We start from the raw sequence: 26548 nt of genomic DNA, 5'->3' as shown, positions 1-26548 counted from the left end.
TGTTGAGCCCCAGCTCAAGTCTGGGATCGTGCCCGGTATGCAAAAGCCAATAAAGATACCAGGGGTGAAAGTATAAAGAAGATTTATTGCCAGCAATACAAGGTGCAAGCAGAATAATTTCACGTAACAAGCACACCGATTCTTAATTCTAAGCATCATTTATACAGGAGTATTGGACCTTCATAAGCATTCGTGTTTGCTAATTGGTTATAAGGGAGTGACGCAAGGAGTTCTTTACTGAGCATGTCTCTATACCTGTGTTTTAGCTATGTATCTCATTTACATACATGTATGTTTCATTAGCATACTTTCTCCCCACCTAGGGGTGTGATTTTTAATATTTAAATTAGCTCTTTGTCCTAGTCCTCTGATTCTGCTTTTGTTTTCAAGCCTCCTTTATCTAAGACTGTCTCCTCCTTATCATTGCAGATGGGCATTAGTTACATAACAGAGACTTTTGCTTGGGCTTTGTATAGTGGTTTCTAGGTCAAACCTGACAGTCCCAGTGGCATCAGTGGCAAGACCTACAGGGACCAGTTGTTCCACCCAGTGCTTATGATTAAATCTCACCCAAAGGTAGCCATTCACCACTCCTGGGAGCCTCACAGAAAAACTAGTGTAAGTAATGTGGGTTGGAGCAGAGGGGTAGGCAGTACCAGGGGGGCTAGTGGGTCCATGGGAGAAGGGTTAGTGGGTTCAGGAAGGAGGAGTTAATTCATTCTTGATCTAAGTTAGTGCACCTCTTTAGGTGAATTAACTGGGTCAGAGAAGCCCCAACTAGCAAGGGGCCCCACAGATTAGCCTGTCAACCCAGGGCTGCTCCCCACAGCTCAATGTGCTGAGGAGGGGCTGGATGGGGCATAAGGGTTCTTCAGTGTGGGGCTAGCCAGAAGGGTGCCCCCACACTGAAGTACACTCATGTCCCAGCCAGCCAAGTCAGCATCTACACGTGCACTGATGCAAGTAAAAAAACTCTGCAACAGGACAGTACTATTCTGCTGTGCAGTTTAATTAATTTATTTACAGGCTAATACTGGTGCATATTAGGGCTGTATGAAGTTTCAATAGCCGATTAAATTTGGAGGAGATTTGGCCTGATTCAGGGACCGACTCTCCGAATCCAAACCGAAACAGATGCAGCTGGGCAGGGCAGCCATGGGGGCTTCTCCCACAGCTCCTCTGGCTGTGCCTGCCTCTCCCCAGGCAGGGGTGGCTAACCCAGTGCTGGAATTCTTCATCGATGGTAGCTGCTGAGAGAGGTGGCTGCCGAGATACAGAAAGTGCTTCCCGTACTCCAGAGCCTCCCTGTCTATGTAGATAGTGCAAGGGATGTTCAGCTGGCCTGAGGAGTATTGATGGAGAACCTTTGTCTTGGCAACATTCAAGGACAGGCCAAGTCTCTTATATGAAACGTTGAAGAGTTCTAAGGTGGCTTGCACATCCTGTGCAGAGTGAGCCATCACACACCAATCATCTGGAAACTGAAGGTTGTGGATGTCCTTAGTGGTCAGTTTCATTTTTGCCCAGAAGCAACCAATATTGAAAAGCTTCCCATCCAGTCGATACTGGATACTGATGCCGAATGGTAGATCATCTCGGATGAGGTGGATGATGATGATCAGGTAGATGGTGAACAGGGTGAGGGCAGTCATGCGACCTTGGAGCACACAACCTTGTTTGACCTCAGTCTGGATGTGGAAGGCATTGCTTTCAAATCATCCACTCAGGACAGTGGTGGTCATATTATCATGCAGGAGCCTCAGCATGGTGACAAACTTCAGCAGGTAGCCAAAGCATTGGAGGATGGACAACAGAGCTTCATGATTTAAGGAATTGAACACCTTGGTCAGGTCAATGAAGGTGAGGACCAGTTCTTGATTTTGCTTCCGAGATTTTTTGTGGATCTGCCTGGCAAAGAAAACTGCAGTGCCCTGGGATGGAGGGAAGCTGCACTGGGTTTCTGGAAGGATCTCTTCAGTGATAGGACAAAGGCAGTTCAGGAGGATGCGGGCCAGGATCTTACCCACAATGGACAGGAGAGAAATCCCCCCGTAGTTCCCACAGCCAGATTTGTCCCCCTTCTTGTAGATGGTCATGATGGTCATGTTCTTGAGATCCCCTGGGGATGTCCACTTCATCCCAAAGGCAGAGGATAAGCTGGTGAAGTCAGAAGAGGCTAGTGCACATGTAGATATACAATGCTTACTGAAGAGTTAATTAATCTACTATACAGTAAATGTCTTGTGTAAACACACCCACTGAGTGATAACTTCTAAAAGTTTTTTGGATACTAGAGAACAAGAACATCAAATATTTCAGAATTTTACCTATATATTATGCCAAACAACCAAACATCCTGAAGTGCTCAAGTGAGAATTAATTTGGCCTTAAATATGTCAGGGAAGGCTTTTTCTTTGATTTGAATGGAAGTATGATGTGAAGAAGCTTGACAGAGTGCAGAGGAGAGCCATGTGCATTATCAGAGGTCAGGAAAACAGACCTTACAATGAGAGGCTGAGATCCGTGGGAATCTTCAGCCTTGAAAAGCGCAGGCTCAGGGGTGATCTGGTGGCCACCTACAAGTTTATCAAGGGTGCTCACCAGGATCTAGGGGAATGTTTGTTCACCAGAGTGCCCCAAGGGATGACAAGGTTGAATGGTCACAAATTCCTCCATGACCATTTCAGGCTGGACATAAGGAAGAACTTCTTTACTGTCTGAGCCCCCAAGGTCTGGAATAGACTGCCGCCGGAGGTGGTTCAAGCACCTACTTCGAATACCTTCAAGAGACATTTGGATGTTTATCTTGCTGGGATCCTATGATCCCTGCTGACTTCCTACCCCTGGGGCAGAGGACTGGACTCAATGATCCTCCGGGGTCTTTTCCAGCCCTAGTGTCTATGAATCTATGAGTCTATGAATTTAGGATCAGGCCCTATATGCTTGGAATGACTACTGCTATAGGTTCATTTTAAATTACACTTTACATTTTAAAATGCTCTTCAAATTGCACTTTCTATGCCACACTCAAGGACTTTACCCTTTCGCACAGGCAACAGAGCTACTGTGTGAGATTTGATGGCCCTTGGTTCTAGTCCCAGGAAAGTGTAGCTTTTTCACAAAGCAAGCGCACACATGATACATTCAAAATGCAAATATCTTTAGAGACTCTTTAGACACTTCCACTTTCCATTGTTCTGACAAAATACAAAAGCTTGTGTCTCATTTTCCGGCTCCAGAGGAAAAGGGCAAGCTAATGCTATTGCAACAGAGCAAAACTGCAATGAAAAGCATAATTATTTTATCCTTTGAGTGGATGGTAGAGGACAGTAGGACTGCATGAGGCTTTGGATCTGGAGAAGCTTTGGATGCTTCAGCATCTGAAGCAGCATGTCCGGATTGAATTGCTGGCTTCATTAGACTTTTTGAAACAGTTCAGAGCTTCCGAAGTGCTTCAGAAAAGCTTCAGAACCGCTTCAGAGATCCAGCCATAGGGTATAATGGGGAATCAATGAAATATCTATAACTTTGTTGTTTTTTGTCTTATTTGGATTACATTTGCAGGGATAGTAGCCTCTGCTGAGAGCATGAAGTATTCTAAGTTTCAAGATCGGTGCAGGGGTTTGGGGGGAATTGTATCCATGTCATGAGTTTTGTCTGTCAGCAGCTAGAGGTGCAGGGCCCCAGAACCCAGAAGCCCTCCACCTATCTTCTTGACAGCTGGCAGGCTTTGTGGCCACAGCAGGGACTACCATCCCTGCAGCTTTCAAACTGCTGCACCTTAACACACACAGTGTCACCAATGTCACGAGTTTTGCTTGTCTGCAGCTTGAGGTGCAGTTTCCCCCAAGCCCCTATATTTATCTCCTTGAAACTTGGCAGGTTTTGTGGCCTCAGAAGAGGCCACCATCCCTGCAGTTTTCACTCCCCTGTGGTGTAATACATACACGTGACATGAGTTTTGCTTTCATGAATTTGGGGTACAGTTCCCCCCAAACCCCTACACCTATCTTCTTGAAACTTGGTAGACTTTATGCTCTCCACAGAGGCTATCATTCTGGCAAGGTTCATTGAAATCAAACAAAAAACAACAAAGTTATAGATATTTCATTGATTCCCCATTATACCCTATGGCTGGATTTCTGAGGCAGCTCTGAAGCTTGGGAGCCACTTAGGGGAGATCAAAGCAGGAACCTGGTCCAGAGCTCTGGATTGGATCCCTGGCATCTGAAGCAGTCAGATCTGAACCTAGATCGAATAGCTGCCTACTCACACAGGCCTAGAGGACAGCCATATAATGCTACTTTGCTTTAATTTTTCACTTGTATTAGATCATGAAGTTTGAAGGGCGCTGGAGTCCAATCAATATATATTGAAATACTTAACTGGACTATTTTCTGTGTTGTTATCATCATTAAAAATGTAATGAAGAAAATGTAAAATATATAATGTTAAGGGTACAAAACAATAATATATATATGCTCATAGAAAAACTCCTTGTAATAACTATGGCCACTGAGTTTTCATAGTACATGTCTCATGTACTCAGGAAATAATATGAAAACAAAATATTGGGAAAAAAGTTATTTTTCTTGGTTAATACAGTATTTCTTGCAAATCTCATTTACACTGGGAACATTGAGGCTTGATTCCAACACATAGCTGAACTTGCCTCTAGATATTTAGTTTAGGTTTGTGGGCCTTGAAAAATATTTGGTTTCACAGTAAATGGAATTTCAATAACAGTAACAAAACTGTTTGTAATACAAGTATAAAGGAAATTACAATGTTTGCATTAACTAGGCTGAGGAAAACATTTTTATTCTGACTTCAAAATCACTTTTTCCCTTTTGGATCAGAAAAAAAAGAAACAATAGAAGTTCCTTTTAATTAGCCCACTCATCTTCGGCTGAAGAAATCTAAGAATGAGATGGACCCTCCCTACTTGAGTTAATGTGGCTTCTTTGTGTCAAATTGTGGAAAGTATTTTTCTCTGGAGTGAATTTGCTGAACATTTCTGGAACATTAAGGACAGAAGTTAATTTTATTTATGCATATAAAATTATAGATATTTATCAAAATCATTTTTGCTGAGATATTTTGTACTAAATAAAAAATACGAAGATCGTACTGACTAATATATCCCAGAGAAAGTCATTTTCTCTTTATATCAATTGATTGTGGGTTATTATCTAGAACCCATCCTAGGTCCCCTTAAAAAGGGGAGACTGATAGGCTAGGTGCAGATGTTACACTTAATGCACATTAAGTGTGCAGAAAGCACTTTAAAGCTATAACAGAACAGATGTTTAACACTTGATGGGTCAACTCTTGGTGGATATGGTATTAGACTAAAGCACTTTAGGTTAGAGTGCTTTTTTGAATGTCTGTACCATATCCATCATGCTTCAATGTAGGTCGTATTCTGTCCATCTACTCTTGGCAAGTACCAGCCCAACCCTGACCTTCAGCTGTCACAGAGAGGCATTGTCCCACAGGATCAAGTGCCTGAAGGCCTGGGAGCAGCAGAGGCTAGACCCTGCACAACAATGGCACCAAGAATGTATGTAGACACCAACAAAGCAGATCAGCTGTACTGGAATGGATCCCAGCACAGCTAATTCCATTCCAAATACAATATCTTTTTGTACCAATAAACTCAACCTGAATTAGCTATGAAATCTCAAGCATGCCACTTACATGTAGCAAGATTGACAACATAGGCCAAAAAAGTGTGAAAGACAGGGAGGGAACATCCAGCTTACTCCAACTTTGTCATGTTTTCAAATTTTTGGTTAGGAATGTTTCATCTTTTGGGAAATTACAAAACTATGCCTGTATTTTTTCTGGTGCTTTACCCGTATAACTTATGCTTTATCAGTACATCAAATTCAAAGCTGTTTTCTGACTTCCAAGATTCAGACTCAAGTTTAAAGAGGTACTTATGCTGTTCCTAGACAGCTATGCACCAATTATAAACACAATTTATTCCAGAATTCAGCTGCAAATTATAGAAAATGGCACACACTTTGCTGCATTGGAAAATATGTCAGCAGGAGAAGAAGTACCATTATTGATTCACAAAGCATATATGAATATTTTTTAAAGTATGCTCTATACTAAATTGCTAATTTTCTAGTAAATTGACTGTTTACTAAATTCCTTTTTTCTAGGTGACATGGGTTTGTTTGATCAAATCCCACTTAAATGTTATGTAATACCACAAGAACATCAGTCTTCTCCAACAGCTTTGGTATGGGCAGGCAACCAGTTTTGATCACTCATTGTTGACTATAACCAACAGGGACTTTTTTAGCCCTTCGAGCTAGAGATGCGTAAGGCTAAGACTAAGCATGTGTTGGCTGAGACTAAGACCCAGCTGGAGCTTGAACTGAACTTCTAACCCAGTGCAAGGCTTAGTAAGATATTCAAAAATTGATTAGCACTGTGCCACAAGCAAAATAGATAGTTGTTATACAACTTAACTGTATGCATAGCTTTATCTAATAGGCTTCTGTGCAAAACTTGTAGAAGCTGTAACTCAATGCCCACCTGGAAATAACAATCCTCCTTTTAATGAGAAAATTTCCTTCTGTATAGAGATATTGCCTGACACTGTTTTAAAAAGCTATTTTCCTCAAGATATCCATTTTATTCTACACTATCAATCATCAACTCCTGTGCATAACAATATTGGTATTTTATTTGGTCCAAAGCCAGACAGAAAATACTTTTTCATATTTCTCTCTGTTCACATTTCGTTTTGTCATATTTCACTTCACTCACTCTTTATTCCAATATGAATCTATTAACATATTCTCACTTTTATATATAATAACATCAACTGAGGGGTTTTTTTTCTTTTCTTCTCAAAATACTCTCCACCTTTCTCTATTTACTCTCTAACTTTTCTTCCTTCAGTTCATTGACCTATTACTATCTGTAACATTTCATTGTCCTTTGCTGAACAATTTTCTTCCTTTTTTTCTTTTGTTATTATCACAATTATAAAATTCTCTGTCCAGAATTCTGTCTTGTCCTAGTAAGAGCAGACCAAAAGTAAATCCTAAATTCAAATTTTGTGAGATTTCATTTCCTGGATACAGAATTAGCCTCAGAGATTTCATTCCAGATCAGATTTTTAACCAGAAAGGAACTATATTTAGTCTAGGTTCAGAGAGCTTCATTCATATTTTGTCCCTTGCTCCATGTTGATGTTATCCACAGCTCTATCTTCCTTTTTTTTCCAAGCTGGACATATTTCCTGTTCCATCTGTTTGCTCTGTTCTACAGTAATTGAAAACTAAACAAGGACTAGTTATATTTGAATGGAACAACTGCTAAATTACCTCAATTCAGCTTCTATTTATCAGGGGTAAGTGCAGATGCATACAACAGTTTAAAAGTGGATTTGTTGACATGCCCCACCTCTTTATTTAGTATAAATGTTTGTCTATCCATACTTGCAGCTCCCATACCTCATGGAAACTTCTACATTAATTCCTTACATACTATAGAAAGATGATAGGTCCAGTACATTCAGGCCTTTCATTTCCCCTGGGATTTTGGAGAAGAAAATTCAGCCCTTTAGATTATTAAGTCAAATCATTGCACTGAACTCAATAGAAACATGTTTTGCCTGAGTAAGGAATGTAGTATTAAGTCCATTGGGTATGCATGTGGTTTAAGTATATAACAAGCTGCCAAAGTCAGCAAATAAAACTAATTTAGTAATTCTGTTCAGGAGGGCAGGGAATTTACTTTGGAAAAAAGAGAAATCAGAGAGTAGAGGCGCTAGTTAGTTTTATAATTTAAGCTGATTAATTATATCTCTACTTGCACTTGTGTTTCTAAAGGTTATTTGAGAAAGTTTGTTTTCCCTGTCTTTAATGTTTTTATATTAAACAACACCCAGAAGTCAGAAACATTACTCTGAATGTTTGTAGTCTAAAGGCCATATCCTACTATCATCCCATTTGTAAAATTCATACTGAGCAAATAAAGTTTCTGTGTATGATGGCAGGATTAAGTGTAGCTCTAGTATTTATTGCAGCTAGAAGTAGACATGTCATAAACTCAATGACTGGTAAGAATCCCTATGCTTTACTAAATTATGGTGAAGATATTGCTTGCTTTCATGGCATCTTCATGTCAGAAGGTGTGTTTTTAGAGATGAAATAGTGCTGATTATTTTCCTTCAAGATGGCAGTTCTCTTAGGTATTGAAGGGCATATCTGCCAAGAGTTTACAGACAGCTGCAACATTTTAGTCTACAAAACATAAAGCTATATGTGATGGTGGAAATGTCCAGACACATACACAGATGATAGTCCTAAGAACTGAGGAGGCTTATTCTGAGGGAGAGCAACCAGGTGCCGCCCTGTAGGTGCTGCACAAAAATAGATGCACCGCCTCCATTGGCACCGTGGAAGTCAGCACTGATCCATCTTCCACAGTTGCCCAGGGTTTTTTGAAAACCCCTGCTACTCCTCTACCCTGACCCTTTTTGCCTGACATGGTAAAGAGGCAGTTGGGCAGTTGTGTCACAGTGCCTGAAAACCATGCTTTGATGCACAATCCTCTCTTTCTTTTTTGTATTTATTTTGCAAATGTATTACAGATAGCTAAGTAAAAAAAAACCCACTTTCACAACACTGTATTTTATTAGGGCTATGTTCTGAAGCTGATGCAATCCAAGCATGAGCTAAAAGGAATTATGAAAAAAAAAACACTGAATCAGAAGAGCAAGTCAAATGTGCTTATTCAGTGGTTTCTCAAAAGGGAAAATAGCCCATGTTTTGCTTGGAAACAGTGTTCAATTTTTACTTCTTGTAAAAAAGCAGGGGGTGTTCAAACTTTAACCGTCTGAAAGTGAAGTTAGGTGTTTATACCTCCATCCGTGTGGAAAAAAATTATTAAAATGTATGTTTACTACATAGAACAAACAATATGTTATGGGAAATATATGGTGCACTTCAACACACAAATAGGTATTTGCCAGCTTTAATATCAAAATTAAGTGGTAATTTTTCATTTAAACAGCTGGCAACAACTGAAAAGAAAATGGCAAGGTTTCACATACTGCAGAGCATGCTGTGTGAATTCCCACAAAATACTCAGGAAAGGCCTAAGCACATTTCATTAAAACTCCAATAGATTCTGGATCAGGCCCCAAGAGTCTACTATTGATAACTACAGGGATCTGTAGAGAGCAGTTCACCTACGAAAATCCCATGGACTTAGAATTGCATACTTATTGACTAGAAGACCAAATGACATTCAGTGATTGTTCCCATGAATGCCATGTGGCCCCGGAGGCTGGGGGGACATGGCATCTCCTGCAGGCAGTGGTGGTGCTGTCAGCAGTGGTGGGAGCATGGTGGCAGGGAGCTCCCACAGGTAGCTGTAGTGGTGTTGGTGCTGTCAGGGCAGGGGGTGGGGGGTGGACCGAGTGCCGACTTCCAGTCAGAGAGCTCCCGCAGACGGCAGCCAGTGGCAATCATGGACCACCCAAGAGGAAGGGGGCGGCAAGCAGCGACCGCCCATAGGCACTGCCAGCAGTGCTGGCAGTGCCTTTTCACAAGGGGTGCACCGCCATGCTCAGGGGCTGTACATGCACCCACATGCACCCCCTACATGTTGCCAATGATTACTCCCATGCACAGTTATTAAGCAAATGTTGTTTTCCCCTAAAAGTACAGTATATTATATATAGGTGTAACTACTTTGCTTTTGATCTGTGATTGGTAATTAAACTCGATCTTCTACAGGAGTGTCTTATGAACATCAACAATGATTGTAATGAGGCAAAACCAGAATCCTCAACCCAGCCAATTCCAATCAAGATGTCAGAGCAAGTTAGCCCCAGAACAAGCACCGCCTGCAGCAAGCTCAGAGCAGTGCTATGGCCCAGCTGGGCTCAGTGAGTTAACTGAGGCAGCTGAAACCCTGAAGGCACAGGTGGTAGGCCCCACCTGCTCCAGCCCTTGAATGCTGGGCCCAGCTCACAGTCTCCTTGTCTTGGCTAAGGTAAAAGTTCTTGCTTCTGACCCTGTGTGCTCTTTCTTGCAGGTTTTGACTCTGACTTCGGCTTCCAATCCTGATAAGACCCTTATCATTCCCTGATTCCAGGTCTCTGCTCTTGATTCTGTCCTAATTTTTTACTTTTGGCCTCTGACCTCAGTTAACCTTCAGCTTATCCTGTCTCCAGCTTCAGCTTCTGATCTCAGACTATGCTGACATCAGCTACAGCTTCTGGATCAAGTTCTGACACTAGACCCTTCCAGACCCACGCTCCCTGGGAACCAATCTGGACTATATGCATGCTTCAGGTATCTAACCATTGGGCCAGACCACCCATGCCCTGATGCATAACAATGACCAGGGATCCTGGTTTTCTCTGATGGAAAAAAATCCCCAAATATTGGATTTAAAAAATAGCCCCAAATCCACATTTTTCTGTGATTAAAATGAAATTCCACTATATAATATATATATTGACATTTATAGTGACATTTTGAACCCGAAAATTGGGGACTTTTTCTCATCAGTGAAAACCAGGTTCCCTGACAGTGACTTCCAACAATCAGAAAATGTAGTGATTACAAAGGCCTGGATGATCTAGACCAGGAGTGGCCAGCTCACAACATAACTGCCACAAGCGGCATACAGCAGATCAGGGAAGGATCAGGGAGCCCATTTGTAGATAAAGCAGTGAACAAAAAGCAGAGCAACAGTTTGGTCAGGGAAGGGAACAGGAAGCAGAACAATAGATCGGGTAGGGGAAGGGAATTGGAATAGTAGTCAGGGAAGGCATGAGATTTAATTGGTGGCATGCTTGCCAAAAAGGATACCCCTCACTGATCTAGACCATACTCCTGCTTATGAAAAATTGATCTATGCTGCTTTGTCCAAGTTAATTTCAAATGGTTAAAATGACAGTGGCTTAACAACTTCCCCTGAGAAATTAAATGAAAGGAACTTTTTCCATAACCCTACAAAGACTGTTCATGTGATAAATATACTATTTTTAAGAAGGATATGTACAGTGCCTGATTCTTGCAAATGACAAAGGAGTTTCCTTGCCCACTGCTACATTCGGAAACAAAAACCCACACTTTGAAGCACTTCTCTTTTACTTAATGTTTCATTGATTGCATCTTCCTGCTGGTTACTTTGGTAGAATCACAGACAGTGGTCACAGAAACATGTCTGTTAGTTATCTACCCAAAGGAAGCAGTTCAGTTACTTACATGGCTTGTGGGCAGCTTTCACCTTACTTAAAGGAAGATAAGTTAAGGAATGGTTACTTTGTTTCTAATACTGGTTTTGTAAGACCTCAAGGAATCTTGCTTCCTTCTTGGGTGGTTAGGGAGATGCAGGCATTAGTGGTTATAATTACCTCGTTAAATTTCACAGGCAGGGGCATATTAAAATGCCAAGGTAGCAATGGACCTAATTCTACAGAAAAGTCTTTAGACCACAACTTTGGTCAGACTCCAAATCCACTTAAAATGCTGTCAGTGCAAAATGTTACAAGTTACAGTCAGACAGAGACAGATTTCTCAAGCAAGCGGTTTACCATAATAACTTGATAGCAGTCCCACATAAAAATATTTCATCAATGTAATATTAAGGAATGTTTTGAACTGTTATTTCTATGAGAAATTTAAGCTTTCAAACTAGAACAACAGAAAAGTTAAGGTCTACTTCTGCTCCCACAGAAATCTATCTAGGAGCTTTTAACAATGCTAGTTGAAATAGTACTTGACATTTAATGTGAGTTTTTCTATTGACTTCAGCAGAAAACAGGAGCAGGAGCATGCCTCAGGTTTGCATTTAGTTGCAATTAAATATCAAGATGTGCTTAGTCAGAAGTCCATTATAATCTGTAGAAAGTTTATTATTGCTTTAAAGGGCTTTAATTGGGCCCCTGATTTGGAAAATGCCCAAACTGTTCAAAGGTGCACTGTATTCAATGGATTAAACCATAAATAGTGCAGTGAATGGAGAGTGCTACAGAGAGCTACAAGGATTGACAAATGATAAGCAGGGATCCTGGTTTTCTCTGATTAAAAAAAAATCTCCATTTTTTTATTTAAAAAATAACCCACATTTTTCCATGATTGCAATGAAACACCACTAATATATCTATATATCAGTATCTATATTAGTGGTGTTTCATTGCAATCATGGAAAAATGTGGATTTTGGGTTACATTTTTTAATCCAAAAATTGGGGATTTTTTTTTTTATCAGAGAAAACCAGGATCCCTGATGATGCGGCTTCAAAAAAAAAAGCAATAACTTATTTCCTATTGCTGATATTTCCATCATGTAAGTTAAAACCTGCAAATTATATTTTGCTGGTGCTAATAGATTGCTAATACATTGAATATTATAGCTGCTTGTTTGTTTTCCTTTCATTACCCTACTAACTACTTTATAAGCAAACCTCACTGAAAAACTGCATAGCTGGGCTAATTGACACTAGCTGTATCTGGCCCAGAATAAATTCTTTACACTTGACAGCTTGCTTTTTTACTTCACAAAATTTATTCTAAATGCATTGCCTGCAACAGCAGCAGCATCTGATATATGGGTATTTTTTCCTATTCCTTACATCCCAGTCCTGGCTCAGTGATAGATCTTCAGTGAGAGTTATATTGTGTAATTTAAAAAAAAAAAAGTAAACTCTGAGACGGTTGTATTTTGGTAATGAAAGAATAAACTTTGTTCATTAAGAATTTATTGACTTTATTTGAAAAAAAATACAAACCGACCTGAATGTAACATATTTGAAACTCTTGAGATTTCAAAAAGTTAATGTAACTTATAAATATATAGACATGATTATTTTTTTTACATCTAAGTATGCAGGTATTTATCTGAATAAAATTCTGAGATCCTTCCCCCCACCTCCTCCCCCCCATTGCTATACCTGGCAAACTAAAAACAAAGTTTCCTGGTTTATTTCATTTTCTTAACTTCTGTTATACCAAAACACAGTGTGCTTGCTGCTTCAGCACACACCTGCACTAGATGAAATACTGGTAACCACATTTGTCAAGGATGACACACAAGAAGTTCAGAATTTCCAAAAGTCTTCAACGTGGTCCTATTCATAGTAATGTGGTCACAGTGAAGAGTGGTTGGTTATGGCTTTGTGGTTAATATAAAATAATATTTTGTCTTGGTCAAAGGGAACATACTGCATGTACTCTTTCTCAAACTATTTTTAATTCATTTATTTAGATTATTTTACTTTTAGATTTTTTTTATTTTTAAAATTGTTTAGAATGAATGTCATTACAAAGTTTCCATTTACAGTAATGCTACAGCATGCAGAATACTTCATGAATGCTGAGTTTCAGTTGGTGTAAAGCTATATAAACTTTAATGGTCCTCCAAATATTTACTTCACTTGAAAATCTGGTGTTGACTTGTTTTTAAAGTTTTCATGGGGACTTTAATTACTTTGACATCTGCTGAGAAGGAAATACAGCAGTGCACAGGCAGTCTAGAAAATTCTTGGAGTATGTTGGGGATAACATCTTCTTCCAACCAGTTAGAGAGGTCAACTGAGGGGGCGGGGTGACTCTTCTTGATTTGCAGATCACAAATAGGAAAAAATTGATTGGGAATGTAAAAATGGAAGATAATTTGGGTGACAGCAACCATGAAATGTTGGATTTCAAGATCCCAAGGTGGAGGAAAGAAGGAGAACAGCATATTAAAGACAATTGCCTTCAAAAATTGACTTTAGTTTGACTGAGTCAGAAAATCAGACTTTAACAAACTGATGGATTTTGCCCATCAGTTCCACCAAGGACTCTTCAATGCGTTGAAATCCATAAAAAGGAATCCACAAAAAGTGGAAATTATATTACTCTAGTACTATGGAAGAGTAAAAGAGTATTGCCAGGCCTGCAAGGACAAAATCAGGAAGTCAAAGGCATAATTTGAAATGCAACAAGCAAAGGACTTAAAAGGCAACAGATTAGGATGGCAGAAGAGGAAGACCTAGGAATGTGTAAGTTCCTTTCTGAATGAAGATTGCAATGCAGAGAACGCTGAGATTTTCAATATCTTCTTTACTTAGGTCTTCATAAATAAAGTCAGCTATCATTTGATGAATTCAGCTTGTAAAAAAGATAGGAAAGAAGATAGGAATCCTAGAGTAGTGGAAAACAGGTTAAAGATTTCTCAGAGATAGACATTTTCAAGTTGTCAAGTCTGGATGGGATATATTCTAGAGTACTCAAAAATTGGCTGTAGTAAATTGGCTATAGCTAAATCTTTTAGAGTTTTGGGAGATCAGATGAGAGCCCAGACTGGAAAAGGGGAAATGTAGTGCCCATCTTTAAGAAAGGGGGAAAAGGAGAATCTAGGGAATCACACATAGGCAATCTGACCTCAGTACGAGGAAAGATCATAGAACAGGATATTAAGGAATCTGTTTAAAAGGAGTAAAAAAGGCAGTTAGGAAGATCCATAATGGATTGATCAAGAGCAAGCCATGCCTAACCAATTTGATTTCCTACTCAGAAGCTGACAGATTCTATGGATGTGAGGATAGCAGCAGATATGATATACTTTGATTTTAGCAAGTTTTGTAATACCCACTGCATTCTCCTTAGAAAGCTAAATGTTAACTAGGTTAAAATACTGCAAGGTAGATACATACCTGTTGGGAATCATCATGCCAAAATGTTGCTAACAATGGCCTAATGTCCAGTTGGGATGAGGTATGAGTAGGGTTCCACAGGGTTCTATCCTGGATCTGATATGAATATCTTAATTAATATTAATATTAGTTATTTGGACCAGTAATGCTTAAAGTATGGCTCACGAGTTGGATCCAACCCATGGAGCTGAGTCATCCAGCCTATGGGGCTCCCCCCACAGCCCAAGGTTCTGGAAATTTACCAGTGGGGACTGAAGGCAGCATTAATTGTAGTGAATCTGGGAGTCTTATTGCTAGGGGTCTACCCAAATACAGGCAGCAGCCAGCTGATTTCAGGGGCATATCAGGGGGTTGGCCACCATTTTCACAGGTTTTCATGTGGTGTCCCCCCCACACACATCTCTGATTGGCAGAAGGCCCCTAGTGGCCCCACCCCTCACCACTGATTGGCTGAGAGACTGGTCATGCATCCCCACTCCTTGCCACTGATTAATGGAGAGGGGTGGAGCCTTATGACAGGCAGTCCTCTCAGGTAAGCAGCAGAAAGAGTCAGGGAAGGCAGCCATTTTGCCTGCTTCTCTTTATGCCAGGAGCTCCCCTCTTCCCTCCGACAATGGGCTGTGTGACCTGGAGGACTGCTGACTCCCACTGGGCAGCCAGCATCTTATTTTCCGTAAGTATTTTTTTCCTGTGCATTTCATGGACATCACCTGGTATTGTGATTTCCAAAAAATCCACAAAGTCACAATTTAAGTAGGTCCCTACTTATGGTAATTAACATTACCACTTCTCTTCTGGTCACCCATAGAATAGCTATGGCTGTGCACTGGAAAAGTTGAGCACAACTGATTTGGATAATGGGTTTTTGAGCAAGTTTAGGAAATTTGCAGATGACAGGACGTTGGGTGGAGTTGCCAAAATGCCAGAATACAATATTCTGGAGGGTAAGGCTAGGATCCAGACTGACCTAGATAAACTGAAGAAAAGGTCAATTAAATTAAATTCATAAGTATAAGTGCAAAGTCTTGCGTTTGAGATGGAATAATTGCACGCACAGATGCAAATTGAGAAATGAACAGCTAGGCTGACAAAATGCAGAGACAAACCTCAAAGTTACAGTGGAGCATAAGCAGAATAAGAGTTAACACTGTGATCTTGTTGCAAAAAAAGCCAACAGGATGCTGTGTTGTATTAAGAGAAGTGTCACTTGCAAATCAAGGGAAGAGATTCTTCCACACTATTTGGCATTGGTGAGGCCTCTCCTCACCTGAAGATTGCATAACCTCACACAGAAATAATCTGGTGGAGTCCAAATGTAGCAGAGGGTTTAACACTGAACATGCAACTGGTCACAGCACAGACTAACTTTAACCCTAACCTAACATTCCTTAAAACTACCATGTGCTGCTTTTAATGTGCATTCTCACCCCCACTTTTCTCTCTTCCAGCCTAAATAATCCTAGTTCTTTCAGCCTTCCCTCAAAACTTGTTTCTCCAAAGCCTCTAATCATTTTTGTCTTTACTGGACTTTTTTCTAATTTTTCCATACCTTTCTTGAAGTGTGGGTTCCAAAACTGGATACAACACACACAGTCTCCAGATTTGCCTTTGGCTGCCATTGCCATCAAGCAGCAGGGATGGGGAGAGCTCTCTGTATGCTCCCAGGCTCTTCACAGCCCTGTGCAGTCCAGGATAGACCTCCCTATTGGTCCTGATGCTCCATACCTGGGGTGTGCTGCTCAGTGGCAATGGTAGCCAAAGACAAGTCTGGGATGGGGGTGTATGGCATGTATATGGGGTGTGTAGGGTTGGGGTGTGTGTGTGTGTGTGTGTGTGTGTGTGTGTGTGTGTGTTGGAACTAGGAGGGATGTGTATATGCGTGTCCCTCTTTGTGCCCCTGCAGCCTGGCAGCTTCCCACCCTACTTGGCCCCTCCCCTTCTTTGCCCTCACACTCCCACTGGACCCCACCTGCAGCCCAGTAGTTCCACTGCCACCTTCCCCCTTTTCTCATACACCAACTGCTGCTTTGCTGTGTAGCCTGTCATCACCGGGAAATCAGAGTCGAGGAGGACAGATATTCCACCTTGGAAGTGGTGCCGTTTGGGATACTGTATGACCTCAACTTGGTCATTTTATCCCCGGGCAACATTTAAAAGTTAAGCTAAATTGAGCTGCCTAGCACAGCTCAAATATGATCCTTACCTCAAGTGATGTAACTCTAAGATGCTAGGACACTTAATATTCATTAATGATCTTGAATGTGTGAGCCTTCAAGTTTTAAGTGCCCTTACCAAGAGCTAATTGAAATGTGCAATATCATCCTGAGAGGAAATTTGACCTGATGAAGAATGCCTTGCATTCAAAAGCTTGGCTAACTTAATCCCAACTATGCAGTTGGTCCAATAAAAGATGTCACTGGAAAAAAAATCACTGCCTCTTGGGAAACTTGATAACAGTCTTCAGATAGACTACTCTTTGTGGCTGCAAGGGGTAGGACAAGGAGAAGTTATTTTAAATTACAGCAAGGGAAATTTAGCTTGGATATTAGGAAGAACTTTCTGGCTATGATGGTGGTTAAGCATTGCAACAGGCTACTCAGCTTGTGGAATCTCTAGCCTTGCAAGTTTTTAAGATCAGGTTAGACAGCACTTGAATGGGATGGTTTACCCTGGGATGATTCTGCCTTGAACAGATGGGATAGACTAGCTGACCTCCTGGGGTTCTTTCCAGACCTATACTTCTATGTATTATTCTATATTCTATGAATTATTAACAGAAGTAAAAATGCATTAGTTGTTGGTGATCTTCAAGCACATGCTATCACAATGATGGAGTTATTCTTAATGATTTGATGGGCACAGCTACGCAGAATATAGTACTTCTACATGGAACAGTATTTCTAGCCGTTTTAGATCTTAGATGTCAAGAAACTAATTAAGTTAGTTTTATTCTCTGTCTGATGCTAGAATGAGTCACAAGTTAGTTCCATTTACTCACTAGAAATAGATGGAGCATATTATGCTCCTCCCTTCTTGCTCCTATATATGCATGCATATTGCATTAGGAAAAACCTGGGGAAAGATAGTTTTTCCTCTTTTTGTCTCTCAAACGTTATAAAGCAGGTATGGGAATCAGCTCCAGTATATTCTCCTTTGGGCCATTTTAGAAGCTCTTGAATATGGAAGTCTGATCTGCTTGGGACAACAGAATAAAACTCTGAACAACCTCACAGATTTTATATTAAAGAAATGGAGCTTTTAAAAATTCACTGCTGTGTTTAGGTACCTGTATTCTGAGAATTTCTTCCATGCAGCTCTACAGGACATATTTGAGCATTTGGAAAAATCACACCCTTTACAATGTCTCAAATTCAGGATTCGAAAACAGGGGCTCTGTAAAATGACTTCCAAAAATTGCAACCCTTAACTTCTCCTTATGTTGAAACAGATTACCTTTATGGCCCCCCCCCCCCCCCCCCCCCTAATTCTAGGATTCCATATTTTGCAAAAATATGGAAATATGACATAGCTGGCATTCAGGAATAAAATACATATATTTTAAAACAATATAATTACACAACAGACTTTGTCTAAAAGTTTGTTTTCATCTGCATTCTCCATCATTTTTTTTTTATTTCCAGCATGAATTGAAAAGCAGTACTTTTTTACAAACTGCTTGGATTAGAGTACTGTTTTCTGTCATAGGAAATATACTATTATAAAATGATGGCAATACAGCATTGGTTATAATGCTTGCAGTTCTTGAAACAAACTACTAAGATAAAGTTGGTATTGTAGTGGGGGAAATAAATGGTGTATGGTAATCAGAGTGCTTTGATACTATGGTCTGATGTCTTGGCACCAGCTGAAGCCGGGGAAAAAAGTACTGCTCATTGGAAACTGAAGACTCTTAGCTCTCCAGTGGTATACAGCGTTAATCTCTATTCCTGGAAGTTTCTGAAATGATATATTTTATATTTGTCACTGGTCCTTCAGAGCATTCTGATTTACAGGAAATTTCCAAATCAAGCCTAGTTCTTTCAGCTACCTAGACATCTTGGACCAATCCACCCGTACAACATGAGCCAAATTCTCTTTTCTCTGCACAGGACACTCTCTCTGAGCCAGGAAAGGCATGGAATCCTGCCACCTACACTTTAGAGCACCAACGAGGCCTTCCCACAGCTGTTACCAAACTGTTGCTGCAATGATGAGTTCCAGGAATATTTGTGGCTGCTGCTGTTCGGTTAAATAGATGTCTGACACCTAGGATTGGAGTAAAGTCAGAGGCTGAGTGGGAGAACAAAAATGCACCCACCCTTCTTCAATTTCATCAGAAAAGTGTGGACTTTCTAATTGCTTATTTATAGTGCACATAAATATGACATTTTGATAAATAAGAGAGAAAGGCACATGCTTTCCATTAAGGCACATGTTCTTTGGAATTGCAAGTAATGAACAAATTATTATGTTCATTGTGGCATCTTTTTTAAAAAAATATTTATTGTGCTCTTCAAAGCATTACACTTTCTCAAACCCATACTTGTCAGTAAACTTTAATTAAACCTAATGTTTAATAACGTTCATTATGAAGTGTCATGCGGCACATGCTTCCCAAGCCTTGATGTTCCTACTGACAAGCTGTTTTGAATGAAACTTAAAGAGAACGCCTATATTTCACTTGTCACCATAGAACACTAGACAACAATTAGTCACAGCTCAAAGCATGGCAAATCATTTCTTTTTCTTAGGGAGTGAAATTTCAGGGGAAGGAAAAATGTTAATACAGAATTTATTATATAAAGATAGTGCATTTGTTTGACTAAAAATGACTGAGCATTTCAAACAAACTTTTTCACATTTTCCCTTCCATCATTTGTCTTATCAGATACTTCTGAATGTCTAAGGCTGATAAATAGTCCAAACTTTGGATTTAATACAAATAAAGTTATGCCAATACAAAAATGGAGAATTTTAGTAAAAAATCATCTGCTAATAATAAAATGGTGCTCAGAACCTGAATGATTTGCTTTCTGTGGATACTTTCATGAATAGTGTTCCTCACTAGGTTGCAGAAAGAAATGTATTACTAGTCTCTATGTGAATATGTAGTCTTGCAAATATTTGCAATGAAAATGTTTTCCAAAAATCTAGGAATTATTTCCAAATGTTGGTAATACTATGGAACTTACATGCAGTCTTCTGCATTAAGTAGATAGCCTCCAGACTGAAAATAGGCTTTGCATTCAGGAGTATGTGATTTCTTAAACTCCCAAAAACCAGCGTTCCGTTCCGTAAGTATAGAAACTGTCTGGGCAAGTTTGTTTCACCTCATTAAGATCTGTTACTTTGTTTTGGAGATTACATTACTTTCTAAAGGCAACCAGTAGTTAGGTTACAAAGGAGACTCTGGGGCTGAGAGACATCGTACACTTAATGGTTTGTGCACTTAACCAGTATGCAGATAAACTATGTTTATTCCAGTACGAACTTTATCTAACAAATTAGAACTGGAACTGTGTATGTATTTATGTGAATTATCCACATATCTGATATACATTTAATTAGAGTAGGTTGGATTTAATGAAATAAAGGTAATAGTGCTACTCCCACTGAAGCCAACTGGTATAAGATCAATTTTTTTAGTAGATTATGACTAGTTAATATTCAGAATAATCATTACAACTAATAGTATTTTTGAACAACACAAAGACTGAAATACATTTTATAGATCATTTTAAATCACACATATCTATTCTTAGGCCATTCTTGAGCAAAAATGGGATACAACAGGATATTAAATTGTACAAAGCAAGAACTTTGCCTAGCTTTAATATACATAAGGGAATTCAGGCTTAATATCAGACATGTACTTTCAATATATCAAGAGGCCATTATTGTATTGTCAGGGAAGATAAACTACTTAGTTGCTGCTCTCAAAACTGTATGGGCTGGCTTCATTTTATAAAAAATGATATGATATACAGTGATGGATGTCTCATAGGCAATATTTCAGAGTTGATATTTCCACATAGTTCGTAGATTAAAATGTGAGATAAAAACTATCATGTATGGAAGTCCAGAAATATAGATTGTTCTTTGTAATATTAGATCCCAGAGAAAAATAATATATAAATACAACAGAAATCCCATAGAGATACTGAAACCAAATACATAGGTATGAAACTCTCCTGACCTGATGAAAAACATGATCAAACATGGTCATCTATAAAATATTCAAATACCACCATACACAAAGATCAGTAGCAGTTTTAGAATCTTCTGAACTTGTCATAATGTATCATGTCAAATGACAATAGCAATTAATAAGTGTGTCAATATAGGTAAGCTGCCCATTTTTTAACAACCAAGTACTGGGTTTAAATTATTATATGAAGTCTTTCTGGAAACATCACAATATCCCATATTTTCTTGAATCAACATATCCCCCAAATAAAACACATACCTCCTTTTTGGAAGGAAGAATGTAGAAAAAAGATTTTTTTTTCCAGAGTCATGTCTGACTATCTGACACAAAATAAGTACTCCTGGAAATGTAGTGTCCAGGAAGTGTAGCCTCCCAGAAGACAGTCTGGGTAAGGCAACAGGAATTTCCTCGTTTGGCAGGACAGAAACAAAGCTAGGCCCCAGCCTCTTGCGAGAACAGTAGCAAGACTGTTACTTTTTTACTGGAAACGTTCTTTATATAAGTTCCTATAAATAAAAAAGTGTTGTTTCCATGCTACAAGTATCATCAAGATGCTACAGATTTCATGAAGCAGTTCACTTGCTCTGGCTCAAAGAACTCCAGCTATGAGAGAGCTAACACAGGATTCCACTCTTTCTGTTTTCAGGTCTACAAAGAAGTGGAAGCCATCTTGGCAGCTATGAATCACTGTATCTACTCTTTTTATGCCCTCAATTCTGTTTAAGAAATATTAGCTACTCCTATGTTTAAAAAGTGCATGTGGTAAGCACATAAATATAGTATTTACCTATAAGAAAATTATAAAATTGTTATGATTTTATTTAATAACATTTTCAAAAAATAAATACATTATTGATGAAAATTTATGAAAAAAATAATGTTACTTCACTGCACCAGACATATTTTTAGAGGGCTCAAAGAATATTGTACCCTTTATGGGAAATCAAGGAAGTGAATCTCAGTTAATCACAAATCTCTGGAATATGAGAGAAATATCAGACCACATTGTCACATAGAATTTAGGCATAGGTGGCTGGTAGAAATCAGGAAATTCAATTTTTATATGATTATTTCCAAATAGAACTCATCTGAATTTCAAATAACAACATTAGATTCTGATTAAATTTGGCTTTTCTTTTTCTAACACCTGATCAACTAACCACTGAAATCCAGGGGAAATTAATGGAAATCTCACATCAGGGAAAGCTCAAACAGTCCATAGCGGTTTAAATAAGGTTATGCAAATTGTTAACATATGCTTATTTAAATGATTCCATTACTTTTCTTCCTTCCTTTCTCCCTTCAAATTAAGCCAGCATAAGTTAAGTTTTAGAAAGAATCTGAATGAAATGGATTAGTCAATCAATTGTATAGTGATCACCGTTAAAATCTTGGTAAATGACATAGTGTGGAAGTTGCGATGGCTGCAAGTTGCAAAAGGCCTAAGGAAGGCAACTATAATACCCAAAAGCTTACCTATGTCTATCCAAACCATGCAGTTGGTCACTGTTAGAGTCACCCACAAGAATTTTTGCATATTTCCCGGACCATCAAGGCAGTGACAATCCCAGTACACATGGACATGATGACATTACATACTAGGGCTATACGAAATTTCACCGGCCATTTTGTTTTGACAGTGTTTTGACTCATTTTGAGGTCAAAACAGCAAAATTGAAATGAAAAACAGGGCTTTGAAACAGCCTCAAAACAAAATGAGACTAGTCAAAATGTTTCTACCATAGCACTGGGGAAGGGAAGTTAGTCCAGCTGGGTTGAATTCCCATCCCCAGCTAGATTGGGCTGGGGAAAGTAAATCAGCCCAGCCAGGCTGAGTTTCCAATCCCAGTGCTAGATCGGGCAGGGAACAGGAAGCCCGGCAGATCTATTGAAACAGAGTCAAAATAGCCTCACTGTTTCAACGAAGCAAAACTTGTTTTGAATTGAAATGCAATTCAATACGAAATGCTGTTCCATCGAAACCCTGAAACTCAAGGCAAAATGGAACGGTGCCGTTTCGCACACCCCTATTACATACCACATGTGTGGACATGATTACCTTACACAGAGGTCTGAAGAAATGAATATTTTTGGTGATGTTACAGTAACCTGAAAGAAATAGCACAGGACCTTCTATATGCTCCACAAAGGCTAGAAATTCATGTTAAATCCTATCCCCTGCACAATGTTTTATTTCAAGTCTGATTTTTCTTTCATTGTTATATTATTTTTATCCTTTCTATAGCAGTTTCTCTCTCACCTCAGTGACCCATTAGCTAATTCTCACCCCTGAAGTTTCCTTCCTACTCTAGAATGAATTAAATTCTTTCTTTTCTATATGTCTTTGTCTAAAACATAAATGAGAATGCCAGTTAAAGAAGCAAAGCTATTTTAGAAACAGTGCTAAAAAAAGGCCTAATTGACTCAAACTTGCACTGTTTCCTCAGTTCGTGACAACAAGGAAGGACTGGCACTGTTAATGCAAAATGAGAATAGCAGAGCTAATAAAAAAAGCAATTATATTTGTTGTAGCTCACCTCCATGGGGGTCACTGCCTCAGCAATGTCAGCCATGGACATAAACTTATAACTCTCAGCTGTCTGTTATTTTCATCTCTATGTTTTATTTAAGTTTCCCAAGAAAGGACTGCACACATTCAGTTGAACAAAGCATTCTAAGAACTCACCTGGTCAGAGAAAGTACTAAATGATCAGTAACATATATATCTTACAGGAAAAAAACACATCAGAAAACAAGTCTAGGAGAAGTTGAGCCACTTCACCTGATATTCGAGCCTTAATATAAGTTCTCTACAGATATTATTGTTTGTCCTGTCTGCATTTGCTTATGTCATCTCAACCAGGGAATCTTAAAATCAAGTTTTAATTGTCCAGCTCTAGTGTCACCAAGATATTACATTGTTAGTTGTAATTTAGCAGCAACTGATTAGATAATTAATTTGTAATGATTTCTCATTATAATGCATGTGTACTAGAGATAAGAAAAGGAAGAAATTCAGGTCTACAAAGTGTGACTTTATGTGATCATTAATGGGATATTATTTTTTAATACTTCTATTTCTATTAATTTATCCATGGTCCAGGCAGCTGGAGGCAAGTAAGCTGCGGAGGAGGAGAAGAGCTGGTGAGCCTGGGGAGGGAGAGGGGGGCAGTACTGGCAGGTCCAGGACGGGCATTGTCAGTTCCAGTGGCGACATGTAGCGGGTGCATGGGTGTCAGGTTCACTAGGTCAGGTTAACGTTAACTCTCACTAGGGTTAACCTGACCTAAAGTTGGTTTATGTAGGATGAGAATTGACTTTCGATCAGGTGCCCCATTTTCAGGCAACCTAAGCCTTATGAATGTTTGATACCCAGGCACTTGGATTTCCGTTACCTTGGTAAGGGTGATCTAAATGTACTGTTTGTATGTACATGTGATATCTATTCTTTGCAGAAATTTGAACCTAGAAAGTCATCTTTGGTAACAAAAAAACCCACACATTTTTTTTCATTTTATAATAGTCAACTTTCATTACTACTACCTGAAATGGTAGTCATCTCTTGTAAGGCTTCAATACTCCCATTTCCTGTGAATTTCTTGACTCTGAAAGTAATGTGTCCTTGACTGGTTCTAGCAAAATGCAGATTGGGTTTTTACTTCAGGAAGTGGCTTACTTTGCTATTGCTGAGTGCACAAAATGAAAGTATTCCTACTGGATTTTATGTTCCCTAACAATCAGCATCATGATACTTACAGGCTGTGGTTCTATTGCTCATCATGACAGGCCGCAGCACTGAAGGTTGTAGTATTGATTCTGCATCCCACCTTCTACATAATCAAAACATTGGGTTATCCACCAAATTAACTAAACTGCCAGGACTTACAAGAAGCAAACACCTCCCTACTGAAAGTCATGTAGATGCCAATTCAGCAAACCATATGTATTCATCAAAAACATGCTTAATTTTAATCATGTTTAATTCCTAATTCTTGATTTAAGTGTAAGTGAAAGGTCTTTGCTAAATCAAGGCCCTAAAATGGTGTTGCTATTCATACTTTACAATGCATTATTTGTTCCCACCATTTCAGTCCTTTTAGTGTCCTTTGAATCTGTTCAAATACAGTAGGAGCCAAACCCTTACCTAAATTATCAGACTAAAAATTAGAGATATGCCAAAGTATCAACTAAGTCTTTACACTGCAATCATCATAATGACTGCAGTGAGAAGTAGATATACTCAAGCCAAATTTAACTAGCCAAAGTATTTGTAGAAGTCTAGCTGTGGCATTGGAAAACTCAGCACAGGTTGGAAAACCCACTTCGACAGCAGGATTGTTCCCAGTACCCAAACTAAAGATAGCTGAGGAATGTCAACTACATCACAGTCACAACTGTTGCACTGGTATGGACAGACCCCAGGTTTATAAAACTTGCATAACTTTTCTCCCTTAATTTTTACCTCAGACATATATATCTTCTCTATCATCTTTGATCCTGGACTGACAAATGCTTATTTCCTACAAACATTCATGGTTGGATTAAGTGGTACGAGTGAATAAAGTGGCATAGGATTTTTTATTTCCTTCCCAAACCACACCAAAAGAAATCTTGTCCATATCCAAGTATTTGAGGAGGGTGTGACTCAGTTTCAAAGCTGCTCTAATGCTACAGATTTTCTAGGCACCTTTATTGGCATTTAAAATTGAATTTATCTTGGCTCTCCCTGCTCCCTTTTTTGTTTGTGTGAAGAGTGATGAATTTCACTTGCATTAAATATAGCTTGCAGAAAATAAATTTTATGTCCATCTAGTAGAATTTTTGAGGACTATGTGCTTTCAATTCAAAAGTGCAAGTATTTACACTGAAGATGGTATGTTTCATATGTGCTCCCCTTCCTGTATTGCTTTATAGCAGGGGTGGGCAATTATTATAGACGGGCAATTATTAGTCGGGCTTACTGAGTTTCGGCATGCTGCTGAGGGCTGCGTGGGTTGTCCCATCCTTTGACAGGTGCACTACCCCTAGTTGTTATCTTGTGACTAGAAGTCCCACCCCCTAACCCCTAACCTTTGTCAGCCGGAGTCCCTCCTCTTGTCCCCGGAAGTACTCCTTTCAAGCAAAGTGTTTTTCCATCTTGGGACCAGAAAAATACCAAATTATAATTTTAAAAGCAAACATCTACAGCATTCATTAATTTGATTTCAAAAAATATTTTTGTCCTGATTTGCATGTGCTTGTGTAGTAAACACAGAGGTGATTGCACAGTAGCTTAAAATGAAGTCTTACTCTTGTATATCATGGGGGGTGCTCATAGGCTTGTGGGGGGCTGTGGGTGTGTGGGTATGTGTGGTGTGGGCGGGTATGGGTTTTGTGGGGGGATGTGTGGGGAGGAGGTGGCTGGGGTGTGTGAGGGGGTGTGGGTGTGGGGGTCTGCATGTTTGGCAGTGTGAGGTGGGGTGTGGGTGCATGTGTATGATGGGGGTGTGCATGTGGGACTCACTCTATGAATACACACATACACACTCTGTCCCTGCCTGCACACACATACACACTGCACCTGCCTGCATACAAACACACACACTCTGTCCCTACCTGTGTATGTGCACACACACACACACACACCAGCTTGGCCCTGTGCTCCCCAAGATGCAT

The sequence above is a fragment of the Alligator sinensis genome, unplaced genomic scaffold (assembly GCF_000455745.1).
Source record: "Alligator sinensis unplaced genomic scaffold, ASM45574v1 scaffold312_2, whole genome shotgun sequence".
NCBI classification, from domain to species: Eukaryota; Metazoa; Chordata; order Crocodylia; family Alligatoridae; genus Alligator; species Alligator sinensis.
Note: the sequence above shows the minus strand (reverse complement) of the source record.